General features: G+C 39.5%; 1 protein-coding gene across 1 annotated transcript in view; it reads right to left on the bottom strand.

Moving 5' to 3' along the window:
* RAB3C (RAB3C, member RAS oncogene family) overlaps positions 1-18,017 on the bottom strand; it is a 259,697-nt gene that overhangs the window by 45,143 nt on the left and 196,537 nt on the right. The window lies entirely within an intron of this gene.

Below are 18,017 nucleotides of genomic sequence, written 5' to 3'. Positions count from 1 at the left end.
ATGGTGACCTGAGCTGAAGTCAGATGCTCAGTCTACTGAGTCAATCAGGTGCCCCGATAATGTTAATTTTTAAAAGTGGATCCTAACAACTAATATACTCATGCTTTACATTTTACAGAGAAAAATTCCAGGTTAATATAAAAATTACAATATAATGGGCTCGTAGTTTAAGTTATAAGCAGGATATCCAGAATTCTGAATAAGTTTCTAGTATGGATCATGATGAACACAGCCAACTTCTGATTTTGAAATTGAGATAGAATTGTGATAGTTCATATTTGCAGGTATAGTCCTAAATAGGTCAGATAGGTGACATGAATTTAATCCTCAGAATCAGAGGGATATTATTATCCTCCCCATTTTACCACTGAGATTATCCCAAGAACAGCCAGCTAGTCAAGTGTCAGATGAGGAAATCAAAACCAGGTTAGTATAGCTTTCAAGCCTATGCTCTTAACCATGTAACCATGCTACTTATTTTGAGAAGTGAAATTCTTGTGTGCTTGTTGTCATTTTAGAGAAAAAGATGAAAGGAAGCCACGTTCTTTACTCCTCCCTTCCTGCTGGTCATGTTTTTATTTGAGAACAACAATCTAAGATATGTGGAAAAGACCTAGCACTCAGTGGGTGGTCAGGAAAGAGATACTAAAACACTGAAAAACAAACGATGAAAGTTTAAAAGAAGTTTAAAAGAAGTTTAAAAGAAAGTAAAATGTCAAAAAGAAAAGCTTAGAAATGTTTCTGCTTAGCAACTGTCAAGTCTTTCAGGATTATTAAATAGGAAATGTGACAGTCTGTTCTCAACTTGTAAAGAGAGTAAAGGCAAATAGTAAACTCTAGCAGGTCGTCTTCCAGTGAGATGTGATCACTATTTCTCCCTTATGAGAATAATGATTAGAGCTACAAGGCAGATACTGTTTTATTTCAGAGCATTCCCCTGAACCAAGTACAAGTTTTCAAATGAGATTAAAATGGCTGTGTCCCATGTGAACGTCTCAGAAGTTAAGTATATTTTATCAGAAAAATCTGGAGACATGACCTTTCTAATAGTGATACCTAAGTTAATAATCAATTCCCTGCTAGCAACAGGAGATTCAGCATACATCTATAAACTGGGAAAATAAAAGCAAGCATTCAAAACTCTAATTTTCTCTCACCTCAACTTACGTTTGTGGTCTATGAAAAATGATAAATTCATAGTGAATTAAGGAGTAAAAATGCATGCTATATATGAACACACACAAAATTTCAAGGGCTAACATAGTTTTACAAAAAAATTCCACAGGTTCTTTCAAAGGAACTCAAATCTAATTGGATTTCCTCAGGTATTTTTTAAGTTATCCCTCCACTCATATAGGTCTTATTGGTCAAGGCTTGGCCTTGGCTATGCCTGGAAAGGCTCAAGGGAGAGAGCCCTTATATGAACAGACAAGGTTATCCTGGCATACAGTTAGGAACCAAATAAAGAAAGTTATCCTGGCACATAGCTAGAAATCAAATAACCAGAATGAGGTTAGTGATAGGGGAGTCACAGGAGAGTGTCTTTTGGTAAGGACGGGGTTGAGGCTAGGATATAAAGGATATGGCTTTCTGAGTTTACAGGGGACAAATGCTCACTTGAAGAAATTTAGCACTCCTAACTTAGGCAACCATCCTCTGCAACCCTGTTTGCATAAACTTAACCAGGGTATACCTTTGTGAAAGTGAAGAAACAACTTGGCTGATTTGTACTCTGAAGCCATGTTGATGGAATGTGTACTTCTATCATTCAACATGTATGAGTGTCTCATCTCTGCTGATTTAATAACCCATGGGGTCTTAGGCTACTGTGACAAGCTATACATTTATGCAAACACAACATTTACCATTCCCTATTTGTAAAAACGTATTTATAGCCATAATTGTATCAAAACCATTCCCTTTCCCTTTTTTACTAATATTTTAATGTAACCTCCCCAATATCCTAAATTGTCAAGGGAATAATGTTATTTTTTTTTAGTTACTAGGAAATTATTTAAAACCTTTATCTAAAAACCTTCAATAGCTGATAGAAACCATTTTCTTTTTTTAACCAATTAAAATTATGGTCTGGGGTATTTGTACTCTGATGAACAGAAGATTTATTTGCCATCAGAAGTGGTTAATCTTATCATTGGAATCAGGGGTGCAAATACCCAATGTGTGGCTTTGGTTTGACTACTGTGGACTTACTGATGATGTCTACCACCAACAGAGTAGCTTTAGGCAAACTTCAGTCACCAGCTAGAGGGGATCAGAATCATGCGGATTGATTTATGAATTACCACATATCATAGAATCCAAGGTGCTATGAATTATGCAATGAAGATTTGATGGATGGCCAAGAACAAAACTAAGTAGCAATGAAACTATGACACAATGCTTTCACAATAGTCTTGCTAGACACATTTCTCATTCACATCAGCTTCTTATTGCTCTGAGATTTCTTTTATGTATTCTGAGGATTTTAGCAATTTTCAGATCTTCAGTTGCTTTCCTTAGTACATAATAATCATTCTATAACTATTTCAATACTAAAGTCAATGAACCCAACTGTTTGTTGTTAACTTTCCTTCTTAAGTCCTGTAGCTTGTTGCTTTTCAAGAAAAAATGAAATGATGGTCATTACTCCAACATGAGCATTCACATTAAATTTATAGCCCTTTCTGCTACTCACTTGAGGTAATGACAATAAAAGCAGCTATGACTAAGTTAGCACATGTTCAGGCAATGAAATTCATCTCTGCTACTGTTGCACAGTGACTGTAAGAAGCCACTGATTATAAGACATATTCCAATTTCAAAGATGTTAACATACAAAAATTGTGTATCTTAGATTCTGTAAAATGCCATTGTTTTCTTGGTATTTATGAAGACAAAGGTTGAAATGAGCTCCGAGTACTCCCTTAACTGAAGAAAATTTGCAGATGAAGTATAAGCCCCATGAGTTAAGAAAGACCCTGACTTGCACTTATTTCATCAAGACATAATATGAATTAAGGTCAGAAGAATGTTGGGATGTTAATCCAACTTCCATGTCTCCCAACTCAGAATCCTACCAATTTGTTCAACCAATTTAAAAGAAAGCTCTAATACTAACTGAGTCTGGGGAAATCATTCTGCATTCTTTAGTCTCAATATCTTCATCTATAAAATGAGCCTAACACATTTTGTATTCATTCTCTGTGGCTGCTGCAGGACAAATGTGGTTTTAGGTGGGGTGGGGTCATCCTTTCAAAGTTGTAAACAACTCTACAAATACAATACACTATTAGTCCTATAATTTCCATGTGTTTACTTTTTTGGTCATTTGCTGTATTTTGTAAAGTTTTTTATTTGGGAGATGGATTTTTAATCACCTCATTAGAGGCTGTCTTATTTCTTTGTTGGTTAGAGACACATTTAAAGAACGTGGCTGTCACCAAATAACATACATGTGAAAAGATGATTTATTTCTGAGTCACTGCAAAAGATCCTTTGGGATTTATGGTTAATCTCAACAAGGTTAATGGAATCAGAAGCAATATGCTTGTCACCATGGTTACTCTACAAATGGCAATTAAGAAAGCCTTACCAGTATTAGATCACAGTTATCAAAAAATCTGTTATTAGGTAAAACCAAAGCCAAAACAAAAAAAAAAAAACCCAACACCATATATTTTTCTATTTTATCTCCTCCATAAACATATACAGAGAAGGTTTATGTTATTTTCTGCTTTTGTTTCATATTATGAAGCAAAAGATGATGAAACGTTTTTCATATTTTACACATAGATGAATGAATTCTGCATGGAATAATTTATGATTGGAGAGCTGTAAACAAACCAATCAACTTTCTCAATCATTACCCCTTCTTCCCTGTTTTGGGTATGCAAGTAATTTCCTAGGAGTTCAACCTGCTGTTGTAGAGAATGGACTTTGGCTAGTCACAATGTTCTGAAAAACAGTCCTTAAAATATGTTTCTGTGATGCAAAAAAGCAATTCTCTCCTAGGGTATGATTTGAGCTTTATATGGGAAGAGTGGGGTGTCAAAGAGCATAGGATTTGTTCTTCCTCACCCAGTGAACAGATCGTAACAGCAGTCCCATTCTTAATTCTGGAAGCTTGTATGCCTCCAGGAGCATCTATTTCCCTTATTCTCTTCAACCTCCAGGAGCCCTACAGCTCTATAGCTTCTCAGCCAACTTCTAATTTGTAAGGGAATTTCCCAGCCTACTACTGCTCATCACATAGGGATGCCTTTCTGTTACTTTCTCACTAATTTAATCATTCATGTATTCAATTTTTCTCAATGCTTATAGAGTTTTTGTTTTTGTTTTTGTTTTTAATTACTCCAATGCAGAACGATTGAATCATAACCTCTAGGGACTTCATCTTAGGAATTAAAAAAAATCTCTCTCCAGGTGATGTGTATGTGGAACTGGGGCTGAGAATTACTGGGATGACTCCCCACGCTTTTCCTTTTTATATTTTAAATAATCGGTTTCCTTACTTCCCATCTAACACCCAAAGAATTTGTAAGTGGTTTGCAAAGATACCCATGGGGGCACCTCGATGGCTCAGTGGGTTAAGCATCTGACTTCAGCTCAGGTCATGATCTCATGGTTCATGGCTTCGAGGCCTTGTTGTGCTCTGTGCTGACACCTTAGAGCCTGGGGCCTGCTTTGGATTCTGTGTTTCCCTCCCTCTTTGCCCCTCCCCAGCTTGTGCTCTTCTTCTCTCTCCCTCAAAAATAAATAAACACTATAAAAGAAAAAAAAAGATACAAAGAAAGTTTAAAATGAGAGAGTAATGGTAAGGAAACCAATAGGAACATAATAAAATGCAATGATTTACATATCCTATAAAGGCTTATAGGTGGTTTCAGAAAGTTGAGGGACTAAATTTTTAGATGTACATAACTCATTTACCAAAGGAGTTTCAAAAGGAGACTTTAAAAAAGTATCCTCAAATAAATGCTCCCAATATTTCATCTATTTTGTTATTTAAAAACACAGGTTTATGTTAAGTTTCTCAGGATCCACATAAGAGTAAAAACATATGCTATCTGTCTTTCTCTGTATGATTTATTTCACTTAGCATAACACTCTCCAGTTCCATCCATGTTGCTACAAGAGGCCATATTTCATTCTTTCTCTTTGCCACGTAGTATTTCATTGTGTGGGGAAGGAAAAAAAAAAGCTATAGAGGGAGGAAGCCAAACCATAAGAGACTCTTAAAAACGGAGAACAATCTGAGGGTTGATAGGGAGTGGGGTGGGGGAAGGTGGGTGATGGGTATTGAGGAGGGCACCTGTTGGGATGAGCACTGGGTGTTGTATGGAAACCAATTTGACAATTTATTGTCAACAATATATATTGTTTTATATATATATATATATATATATATATATTTATATATATAAAACAATAAATTATCAAATTGGTTTCTGTTTGTGTATATATAAATTATTAAAAAAAGACATAGGTTTACTGTTTTTGGTAAAATTATTATCTTCCTATTAAAGATTCTAATAATAGAAAAAGCTAAAATAATAAGAATTACCAGAAATATCACTGTCTCCAGATAATCACTAACATTTTGGTGAAAATTCTATAGTAGATTGTATTACTACCTCACTGGGTCATCAGCTCTTTCCCTGTAGGTGGATTGTATTTTCCTGCCTTATCAGCTTTGGACTGGGCCAAATGAGTTATCTTAGCTAATGGAACACGAGGAGATGTGACAATGAGCCACTGGTGAGCCACAGCCAACAAAGGCATTGTGAGATTCCCTCAGTCCTCTGATACTCTTGCTCTTCATCCTGGAAAGAGCTATCCTGGAATGGGGCTGCTCTGTCAGCCTGTCCCAGAAATGGCAAGCTGAGAGCCCAGCTGAGTTCTGCAGGGGCCAGCAAATCTCAGCCAAACCTAGAAGAGCTGTATTTAATATAACACCCTTCCTAGGGCGTGGCCTACCGTTTTCATTTTGCCTCTAACTATCTTCCTTTCTCCCAGTTCTTACATAGACTTATTAATTTCTTTGAATTTCCCATATATTCTGCCTTCTTCAACAAAGAAGAGCTGTTGCGATGGGTGGTTCTGAGTTTTTTAAGGCCTAAAACTAATAAAAATTTGAGGGCCCAATTTAAGTAATGCAAATTACAAATACAGATTAAGTACAAGGCAATATGGAGCAGATGATGTTGGCGCTCTGCCCATAACATACCCCTTCTGCACTTGGCGAGCTGACTTCCAACTGCCAATATCTACAGCAAGTTGCTTTAAAATCGTCTCCAAAGCAACGCAAGGACACTCTGCCTATCAGGGGAGATTGAATGTAACAGGGAAATAGCAGATCTCAGCCAGGAACTGACAGGGGTTGGTGTACTGAAATCCCAGCTCCCTTCTTCCTCAGGCTGCTGTCACAATGATCCCCAGAGTTTTCAGGCAGGATTAAGTTCTATTTACCAATTGCAGTAGGAATACAGATTTTACTGGCTTCCTTCCCTTTCCGAGCTCTTTTCTGTACCTCTCTGTACCTGTTTCTTGCACTTCTGGGATAAACTACTTTTATATAAATTTTTGTTCCAGACCATATAACTGGGGGAATCCCTACTAAGACACTTTGAAGGAGCTTGTCCAAGTAAGAATCCCAAATCTTACTAAAAGGCATTGTTTGGAGCTCGTACTACTGGCTCAAAAGCACTGTTGTTAAATATTAAGGGCTCTTGGGTATTGCTGACTTTAACTTGTTTGCACCCTGACATCGACCACTGTGATGGATTTTACATCATGAAAATTAACAATTCTTTAACTCCGATTTTTTTTCCCTCTTTTTAAAAAATATCTCATTTACTGATATGCAACTAAACTTAAGCTTCATTAATTTTGTAAGAAATCCACCTATAGCTATCACATGTGCTCCTGTCTAACTCACATTTATTGCCTCTGTGTCAAGCGGTATCATTTTCTTCCATCCATTCTCAGCACACACACTCCTGTGAACTAGGTGGCCCTTCTGCGGGCCCACATGCACCCTGTACTTCACTCACTATGGCCTTTATACTTGCTACATCCTCCCCCTAGTGTATGGGTTCTATGAGGGCAGGGACCTCAATTGTTTTATTCAGCATTACATCTCTTGCATTTAATATAGTGTCTGGTACTTACAAGATTCTCAAACAATTTTTATGTTTTTATTTATTTTTTATTTTTTAAAGTTTATTTTAAATAAACAATAATTACTTAAATTAAATTATTTAAATAAATAAATTAAAGAGAGAGACAGAGCATGAGTGGGTAAGGGGTAGAGAGAGAGGGAGACACAGAATCTGAAGCAGGCTCCAGGCTGTCAGCACAGAGCCCAAAGCGGGGCTTGACCCATAAACCATGAGATCATGCCCTGAGCTGAAGTCAGATGTTTAAATGACTGAGCCACCCAGGTGCCCCTTAAACAATTTTTAATTACTGACCAAATAAATGAACAAATGATAGACTGAAAGTGGCAAAAATGGCTAAGAAGTTAATTCAGAAATATAAGCAAAAATTTTAAAAAGCACAGGAGAAAAATCACCATCATATGAAATGCCTATGCCCCACCATACTCCTTTTAGGACACACTGCTAGCAGAGTTTAGCTTGGCCTTTTATATCCTGGCAGGGTCCATGGTATGGGGAGGCAAGTGTTGTCCCCTCCACAGCCTGCAAAAGCCATCTGTGTGGCCAGCCATCAGTCCAGCCTGGAGGGCTCACGTTTTCCTTTTTGCCCCAACCTCAAAGAGTAACTTAGCACCTCAACATGGTGAAAGAGTTGGTTTAGAAGGCTGTCATCCAACTCCTTCATTTTGTAGATGACAAAGTGAAGACTCAAGATGCGGACAGAGTTGATTGAAACAACCTATCTATTGGCCAATATAGATCTACATTCCAAGGCTCCCCATGCCTGCATTTCTCTAACATGCTGACTTCTTCCACAGGGGAGAGAAGTAACTACATTTTACTAAACACAAGACTTCATAAGAAATGCATACAGTAAATATTTGATGATCTTTTAAAAATAAAAAATAGTATATCTCCTGGGGAAACCAAAAATGCCCCAAATCTTCATATATATGGTGTCATCGTTGTGGGAATGAGCAGAACTAGAAGTTCTGAAGAATCTGTTTCATTTGCCTCTCTGCAGGAAATCTGTTTGTTGATGAGATCCAATACTGAGCATTTATTTGAAGAACTGGAGAAGCAGTTGTCTTGATCAGTAGGGTCCTGGAACTACCTTGGAGCATACATTAGATTCTGTGTTGTTAGTCTAAATCCAATTTTGGGCCTGTTTCCATCATGCCTCTCTTACAACTTATCTTGTTTTTATTTTTCAGAATTAAAAATTCCCTTTCTAAAAACTTTATGTGAGGTAGTAACTATTGGACAAAGCTCTTCTTTTATGCAAGAAAGAAAAACAACAACTAAGTGCACCAAGCGTCTCCTGCTGGACAACAGAGTCCCCTTCACTGGATCCTCTGCTCACGAGTGCCTGGCTTTATTCTTCCACAACAGCCAAGGCCAAAGTCATGGTAACAGAAATATCCTTTCCTCAAATTAGACAAGGGTCTGTTCTCTTTGGGGTAATTCATAGTCTTTTACGAGATGGCTTCCTTCTTAATGTTAAGTAATCAGAGTTGCTGAAGGGGAAGATGAACCAATAATCTAGCATCTGCTCTGCCCTCACTCAGATACCAGAACCTTCTCCTTCCTCTTTGTAGCCCCAGTGTCTGAGTAAAAGACAATCTCCATACATATTCAGCCAGATCCTGAGCACTGAGTTTTGCAAGACATTAAGATAGACCAGGAGTGTGTGGGGGTGGGGGGGGGGACTTCTGCCTGTGGGGAACGTGAAACTTCTAAAGAGGAGGAGTAGGACCGCCTGTCTCTACGACTTTTGGAGTAGGAGCTGCAGGAAAAGGGGAAGTGGGTATTAACGGGAGATAAAGATAGGAAAAGGAGAAAGGTCCATGTAGCCCCTTTGAAGACTAACCCTGAAACATCCTTTTCAGGCAGGGAAACAAGAAAACTGGGTCTACTTATACCCCCTATTCGTTCCTCTATCACTAGCCCACTCTTTTGGGATCATTGTCAGAGAAAAATTGTCAAAGACTCTGAAGTGGGCAAAGAAGACTACTGGGGGCTGTGTCTAGTACATCTTTCCAGGTCATCTGTTTTTCATGGTCTTTGATCTTTTTTACAGCTCTGCAGATGGTAGAAAACAGGTAATAATATAAATGAAGTCTTGCTGATAGGAAATAGAAATGCAAGTCAACTGTGTCTGGATTACAAATGATCATTGGTCCGTGGTTATTAACCTATTTTGCAACTATTGGTAAATTTGCTTCAGCATTCCTGAGTGCCTCCATGTGTGTCCCCTGAATACTCTCTTAAACCCATGGCAATATATTACTTATTCCATCATTAGTTGCTGAGATAAATAAAATTTTTGACACATGTCTATTTTATATTTGGGTAATAGCTGTGATTTACCTCATTTTTAAAAGAAATTAACCATAGCAACTTAACAGCTGATGCAAGGAAGGTGTGTGTTTCAAATCACCAGGCAGCCTGAAATTGAGACAGAGAAAGAACTACTATGACCACAGCCTACACCCAATCTTCCTGGTGGGTATGAGGTTTCATGACTACAAGAATTAGCATGAGCAGAGACCCTCGGAAGGGCAACACTCAGAAACACTCCAGCCCTGAGAATCTGACTGAATGCCATAAATGTCCCCTCAAGTTAACAAAGAACCCCTTCTGAGATAGAAAAGATCCTGGCCCTTGCTAACCTACCTAAGGAGCAGTGGTCAATCTGGTGGGAGTCAGTGTAGTGTAATAACAAATATAATATTGTAATATTAAAAAAACTATAAAAATGATAATACAACAATAGCTTCATTTATTAAACCCTTAATTTATTCAAGGCAACGTACTAAGTGGTTTACATTTATTTTTATGTAATTTAATTTCTATGACAGTATAACATAGATACTATGATTCTCCCTTTTTTATAGATGAAGAAACTAACATGGAGACATAGTGAGGGAAGTTACCAGAAACACTCAGATACTGTATGATACAAATGGAATGCAAACCATCCCATGAAAATAGAAATTCCAAGTCCTGGGTTCTAGTTTTTGTACTTACTTCAGAGGACCAGAACTATTCTCTCAGTTTTTTTTTTTTTAATCTCTGCTTCTTCCTAAGAGAACATACTGTATCAGATTTTTATAACGATCAGTGAGAAAAATGTCCAAAGAGTTTTGAAAACCGGATTGCCATATGAATAGAAGGTATTATTACTTGCAGATTGATGTCATTAATTATCCACATGGAACCGATGTATTTTTTAAGCATTTTATTTTAATCATGGTAAATATTCTTTAATTCCTATTCTCTATTTCCCCGATCCCCTGACCCCACACAGCACTGATGTATTATCTCAAAATTACTCTCTAAACAGTCCTCACTGTAATTTTCTTTGCTGTTTTGTAACCTTTAATTAGAAAAGGTTAAAGTGGGAGAGAAACCAAAGCCAAAACAAAATACTATCCAATTCTCTTTTAAGCTAACAAATGCATCGTCAGACATCATGTGAGGAGCTGGGGACATAGCAGGGTCTCTGCTCTCAGGGAGCTGTGTTTTGGCTCCATAGTGCAATATATCAACTACATTCAAATCAAGGAGTTTATTAAACACCTATTGTGAACAAGACAGTGGGGTCTACATGAGAGGGTTATGCTTTTCAGACTTTAGCAGGCACCGGAATCACTTGGAAGCTTTGCTTTAATAGATTCCTACACTCTATGCCTAGATATTCTGGTTTGGGAGGTCCAGGGTAGGGTGTGAGATTCTGCATTTACTTTTTAAGATTATTTTTATTGTTTATTCATTTTTCAGCCAGAGAGACAGAGACAGAGAGGGCACAGGCAGGGAAGGGCAGAGAGAGACACACACACCCACAGAGAATCCAAAGCAGGATCCAGACTCCGAGCTGTCAGCACGGAGCCCGATGCAGGGATCATGAACCTTGAGATCATAACCTGAGCTGACGTTGTACGCTTAAATGAGCCACCCAGGCACCCAGAGATTCTCAATTTCTAACAAGCACCGAAATGATGCTAATGCTGGGCTTTAGACCACATTTTGAGCAGCACCATCTTAAGGGAGAGAAATAAATGGGACTTTAGACCTTGTCCTTAAGCTGCTACATTCATGAGAGAGATAAAGTTTGGCTTGAAAAGTTCATATTAAAATGGGCAGGGTGAGGGCCCATGACTTTCAAAGCTTCTGACAAGTGTCCCAGAAGCAAAGGGGATGAAATGGAGGGAAAGGGAGAGCAGAGACTCAGAAGGGTAAGGTATTCGGGTGGAGGTTCACTTTGAACAACTGTTCCACCCTATTTAATGACCATAGGCTGTGTCCTTGGTCATTTCTCTAACCTCCCTCTTTTTTTTTTTTTTTTTCTGAATACAGATTCACATCCAGGTTTTCCAAGAGGTTTTTCTTTTTTTCCTGTTTCTCATAAAGGAAAAATGGAAAGAAGCTTTACTAAGCTTTCTCTTAATAATCCTTCTCTCTACTTCTTGTTATTGGGCCCAGTCAGGAACTTAAAAAAATAAGGATGGGTCATGAAAATATTCCTCTGTCTAAAGCAAGATTTAACCTTCATGTCAGAGAAAGGGACAAGACTGAAGCAGAGGGTCCTCAGTGCTAGAATGGGGTGGGGTTTCTAGGCTGCAGAACTGGAGGTGACCATGAGGGGCCCAGGGAGCTGTATGGGGGCACCATGCCTGAAAATGGTGGTGGTGATGCGTGGGGCAGTGGAGGGAGGGTGGTCTGGGGGATCTGCTCTTGAGGCTGCCATCAGTGTTTCACTTTTGTGAGGTTAGCTCAGACTGCCATCCTGTATGATCAAAGAAAAGAGTTGTGGCTGTAGGAAAGTGGCTATCCCCAAGAGTTTTATAGCTTAATAGAGAGGGGAGTGAAAAGGAAAGAAAATGAATAAGCAGGGAGGCAAAGAAAGATTATACTCAGGGTCAAGCAATGGGCTTAACTGGGGCTGTTGTCCCTTCCCTAGATCTTGGGTTCTTCAAAACAGATCTGTAAAAACCAGGAACCATATGCTTTTAGTCAATATCACATTTCCCTTTTTAAATTTGCCCTTTCAATGTCTCTGAAATATTGTTCTGTTGGTTGTCATAAAAATCATCTATCTCAAGTGTGCATGCATGCGTGCACACACACACACACACACACACACACACTACAACCCTTTAAAACAACAGTTTTTTTTTGGGGGGGGGGTAGGAGGAGGCTCTTGAGTGGCTCAGTCAGTTAAGCATCTGACTTCAGCTCGGGTCAGGCTCTCACAGTTCATGGTTTGAGCTCCACATTGGGCTCTGTGCTGACAGCTCAGAGCCTGGACCCTGGTTCAGATTATGTATCTCCCTCTCTTTCTGCTCCTCTGCTGCTCATGCTGTCTTTCTCTTTCTCAAAAATAAATAGACATTAACTTTTTTTAAAATAAAATAAAATATCGGTTTTCCAAATGAGCCAGAGCAAAGAGGTTTTGTCATTCGAGAGAACTCTGGCCTCAGGAAACTAAAAAAATATGTAAAAATCAAACTCCACAGCTTCCATTTGCCTCTGGTTACAGAGTAATTCTTATTCAGTCTTCAGAATCCATGTCAAACACATGGTCTAAGGGATCCCATTGCCCGCAGTACACATGAACAAGAGCACTTTTGTAGATACACACTGTCATGCTGTAGAGAAGTGGTTAACTGTATGTACTCAGTTAAGACACTTAGATTAAATCCTGGTCTCCTCATGCCCCTCCATGATCAGAATGAGCCACATTCACACTATATGCCTTGTAGGCAGACAAGGTGGCATCATTTTGGTGTAGGCAAATTCTTGAAGTCCACCATTCAAACACGTGAGCAGGGCAAGATACAACTGATTTGTAAGAACAGTGCATAGTTTAAAAGAGGGTATGTCTCATGTGTATACTGACACCCATTCTTGAAGTATCCATCTGCCCTTCTGTTTCCTGCTTCAGAAGAAATTGCCTAATAACACAGCGCTTGAGAAGATCATATTCACTAGTAATCATCCCACCTTAAATTGAAACAAAATGAAACAACAAATTACCTCTTAGGTAATACATACATACAAAGCACTCAGACAATTTCTGTATCAATAGAAGCACTTCTGTTTCTTGATTAGTATTTTCCAGTTATGTCAGTCATTTGCCCATTTGTTATCCTATGTTTTTATTGCTCTTCCCATGCAGTGCTCTGTATGGTAGGAGGCTGCCCCCTTGCACTGAAGGTTTCTCAGGCTACCTTGACAGCTGGTTTCCACCAGAGGACAGCATCAGGAGACTGGAAGCATTTCAATTTTCCAGCTCTTGATAGTGGCTGCCCCAGCTTGTGGCCTTTAGGAACACTACCTGAAACCTGAGCAGTTGACCATCTCTGGTTGTCTCACTGTTATATGGAAAGAGATGGTCTCTAGTGAACGACCTGTCCAAGGTCTATCTTTTGGACTTAATCCTCACCGACACACTATGTCAATGCTTAAATGTTATTCATTCGGGAAACAAAACAAGGTAATGTTTGTAGCCAAAAAGTCTAGGCTGTTTTACTTATGCAGCTACTGTAAAGGCTTCAACTGAAACATACAATTTGGAATTGATAAATAGTAAATAATAAACAATGTACCTGGAGATTCCCCCACCCTAATGTATCAACTCTAGAAAGAAAATTTAGCTAAATGGATGAATTTTGTCAGCTGTGCGAACACTGAAGGCTACATCCTAGGTTTAGTTACAATTCAGTGGGCACTAACTAATAAATGAAAAAGCAGAGAAAAAATAATGTATAAGAAGAAAAAATAGTAAGTGTAGAAAAATTCAGGCTATGTGAAGCAAGAGCAATTTAGCCAAAATTCTAAAGCCCTAGTGTGTACTGAGCTATTTGAAATAACTTTAGCTAGCTTTGGGAAAAACAAATAAATTATAAAATGACAAAACATGATATAATATTTCTTGAGAATTTGACATCCTGGTGCATAGAGGGAAGTTGAAAAATAAATATTCTTGCTTGACTCCAAAGGAGAAAACAAATAGCCTGGAGATGAAATTAAAGACAGGAAAATTGGATCTTTGTCTCAGGAAATAAAGTAAAACTTTCAATCAGATTGCTTAAGTATTCTTCCCCTCTCTCATTATTTTAGGCTGATCTGGTAAGTAAACCCATAATGCAAATCATATCCTGATATCCTGATAGATTAAGTGGTCCAAAGTTCTTTAAAATTTTTAATTTCTTTGACTTGTAACAATTAATTTAAAATGAGATGAAAGAATTACTTTGAAGAGCTGCTACTCATATTTAATTTGTATCTGATTCAGACTTAACTATTACTGAAAGCTTTTTCAAAGACTTGTTTTCTGATATATGGTGGATACTTTCTTTGTTCACTGTACTATGCTTTTTTTTTTCAACTATTATTTTTAAAACCATGTCTAGCCTTACCCACAAAGGGGGCTATTTTTTCATTAGTATTGGCAACCCAATTAACTCTCCTGATTTTTGACTTAGCATTTCAACAATTGGGTTCATAAAAATTCTATTTGCAGAGCAAACGTGTAATGCCACTTCTAACTCCATGCACCATATTTGGTGGTCATGGGTTTCCTCTACCCCTTACGCATTTACTTTACTATGACAAGAGAATGTCACTGGCTTCTTGAGGAAAAGGCATTCTAAAGAATAAGGGCACAAGCCCAGGATAATTCAAGCATGGGATGTGCTCAAAGAATGTTAATACTCAGTGTATCTGGAACGCTGTGTACAACTGGAAGAGAATATTAAATTCCGTGGAGTAGAAGGACTTCTTTTGAGTTTGAAATATTTAATTTTAACCAAAAATTGTTCTGAGATTAGAAGGACATCCCTCGAGAACTATGGCTGTCCCTGGAAAAGGTAATTTTGACTTCAAAATATTACTGCAGAATTTGTTCCCGAAGTCTCCTTGGAGGCAGACCTTGGACAGAAGAAAAAGAAGTCTCTAGTTTTTGAAAGCTCTTTTTCTTAGAAAAGAAAAAAAGGTAGAAACACAACTTTAAAAATGATAGGTTCTGGTCCAAGATGGAGACAGGAAGACCCTGAATTCATCTCCATGACCAAATCTACACCTTTTTAGAGAGCAAATCTTCCTGAAGAAGAGCTGAGGGCTAACTGAACAGCTTCTGAATGAAAGAAAGAGAGAGAAAAACCACACAGAGAACACCAAGAGAGACAGAGACACTATAAGGACGGGAATCTTCACTCCTGAAGGTGCAAACTGCAGTGGGAAGTTGAGAGATCTTGTGTGGATTCTTCTGCCCTTGATCTCACACACACACTCACACACACACACACACACACACACACACACACACACACACGGCAGGCTTTAAAGGAGCAACTAGAACATCAAGAAACCAGCCAAATGGTTCAGGAGCTGCTCAGACTTTCTCTGGGATGGAAGAGCTGGTGAGCGCTCTGGTTTATGCTCCTCATTCACCCAGAAAGTACAGATTGGAACAGGGTCCAGATGATATAGTGGGACTGTCTCATCACTGAGCATCAGCATCACTGACTCACACCAGCCCCAGATGCCCTGGGCTACAGGAAAACAAAACAAAACAGCAAAAACCTGTGGTTTAAACGGGCAATTAGAACATAAAAGAACCAGCCCTGGAACTCTGCCCGAAGCGAGGGAGCTGCTAGAATGATCTGCATCAAAGAGACTGGTGAATGCTAGGATTTACCTAGTTCCTCCACCTTGACAGCGTGAGTGGGAGCAGGATCTAGGTGCTGTAGCCGGCCTGCCATGTCAGCGAGCCCTGGGCCCTAGCCCACACCAAGCCCAGCCATCGCACCACGGTGGCCAAAGTGCTGCACACATTGGGACACGCCAGGTCAGTGTTGACTATAGCTCCAACGATCTTGCCAAGGTGACATAGGTGCAAAGTACCCTAGAGCACTCCAAGCAGACACCCACTTTAGTGCTAGAAGGCTTGCTAGTATAGTCCTAGAACAGAGTCCTCCAGGACCTCCTGTCTCATGCCTACTTTGGATCCAGCAACCCTGTCAAAGTGCCTCCTGTGTGGAAGGCCCCAGAACCCTTTCCACCAGGGCACCCCTTCTGTGGTACAACACAAGACCTCCAGCCTGTACCCCATCTCGGTTCCAGCCACCCCACCAGGGTACTCCCTGCACAGAGTGCACCAGGACATACTGGCTTGCTGGTATATACCCAGACCCTTGCCTCATCACCCTGCCAGGACACCCCCTATGCTGAGGACCTCAGGACATCCCAACTTACACTTGTTTCAGCTTCAGTTGTCCTGCCAGGATGCCCTCTGTGTGGAGAGCCCAGGACCATCCAAACCTGTGCCCACTTCAGCTACAGCTGTCTTGTCAGAGCACTTCATTTATGGAATACCTTGGGCCCCCCAAATTCACACCCCACTTTAGCTCTAGCAGCCCTGCTGGGACACCCTCTGTGTGTGAAACACCCCAGGACACCCCAGCCCAAGCCCCAACTCAGCTCCAGTCACTCCTCAAGGGTGACCTCTGTATGAAGAGCTCTATGCCATCTCAGCTTGCACACTCCTCAGCTTCAGCTACCCTGCAGGGCACCCTCTGTGCAGAGAGCTCAAGAACTGCCCTAGCCCATACACACTTCAGCGGTAGCCATCCAACCAGGGTGCCTTTGTTTGGAGAGCCCCTTTAACTTTTATCCACCCTTCCAGGACACCCTGTATGCTGAGGATCCCACAACATCCCAACTTTCACCCACTTTAAATTTAGCTTCCCTGCCAGGGTGCCGTCCATGTGCAGTCCCAGGTCCATCCTGGCCCAGCTCACACCCACTTTAACTCTGGCCATCCAGTCAGGGCAGCCCCAGCATGCAGTGCCCTAATACACCCCAGACAAAGCTCCAGTCAGCTATCCGATGTCACCCACAGGCAGGGGATGACCATATACAAACCCAGTCCTTCAAATTTCGGAGAAGTAGCTATTCCACCTAATTCTTAGAAATGAACACAGAAAATCAGGTAAAATGAGCTGACAGGAAGATGTTCCAAACAAAAGAGTAAGACAAAAACTCAGAAAAAGAACTATATGAAAACAATCTAAGCAATGTGCCTGGTAGAGATTTTCAAGTAATCATCATAAAGATGCCCAGTGGACTGTTCTTTCAGAACTCAAAACTTCACTGAAGAGATACAAGATATAAATAAGAACCAATCAGAGTTGAAGAATACAAGAAATGAAATGAAAATACACTGGAGAGAATTAATAGTAGATTATTGGATGTAGAAAAAAGGATCAGTGATCACTTTACCCCTGAAAGTGATCAGGGTTAATGTAAAGCACCCAAGCTCAACAGCAAAAAGAAAAAAGGTATTTTAAAAATGAGGATAGGGTAAAGAATATTTTGACAACTACAAGCAAAGATGATCATTATAGGAGTCCTAGAAGGAGAAGATACAAAGAGGCAGAGAACTTACTTGAAAAACATAATAGTTCACAACTTCCATAACCGGAGGAAGCAAACAGACATCCGAGCACAGGAAGTACAGAAAGTTCCAAACAAGATGAACCCAAGCAGGTCCACACCATGACACATAGTAAAATTTAAAATATTAAAGGGGTGCCTGGTGGGCTCTGTCAATGGAGCATGTTACCCTTGATCTTGGGATTTGAGTTGGAGCCCCATATTGGGTGTAGAAGTGACTTAAAATTAAAAAAAAAATGTAATAGATTAAAGATAAAGAAAAAACTTTAAAGTAGCAGAAGGGAAGCAACTAGTAACATACAAGGGAAATCCCATAACACTATCAGCTGCTTTGTTAGTAGAAACTTTGCAGGCCATATATAAACAAAGGGCTGGGATGGAAAAAATAATCATACAAGC

The sequence above is a fragment of the Panthera leo genome, chromosome A1, assembly GCF_018350215.1.
Source record: "Panthera leo isolate Ple1 chromosome A1, P.leo_Ple1_pat1.1, whole genome shotgun sequence".
In the NCBI taxonomy this organism is placed as follows: Eukaryota; Metazoa; Chordata; class Mammalia; order Carnivora; family Felidae; genus Panthera; species Panthera leo.
This window is presented reverse-complemented; position numbering and strand designations above follow the sequence as displayed.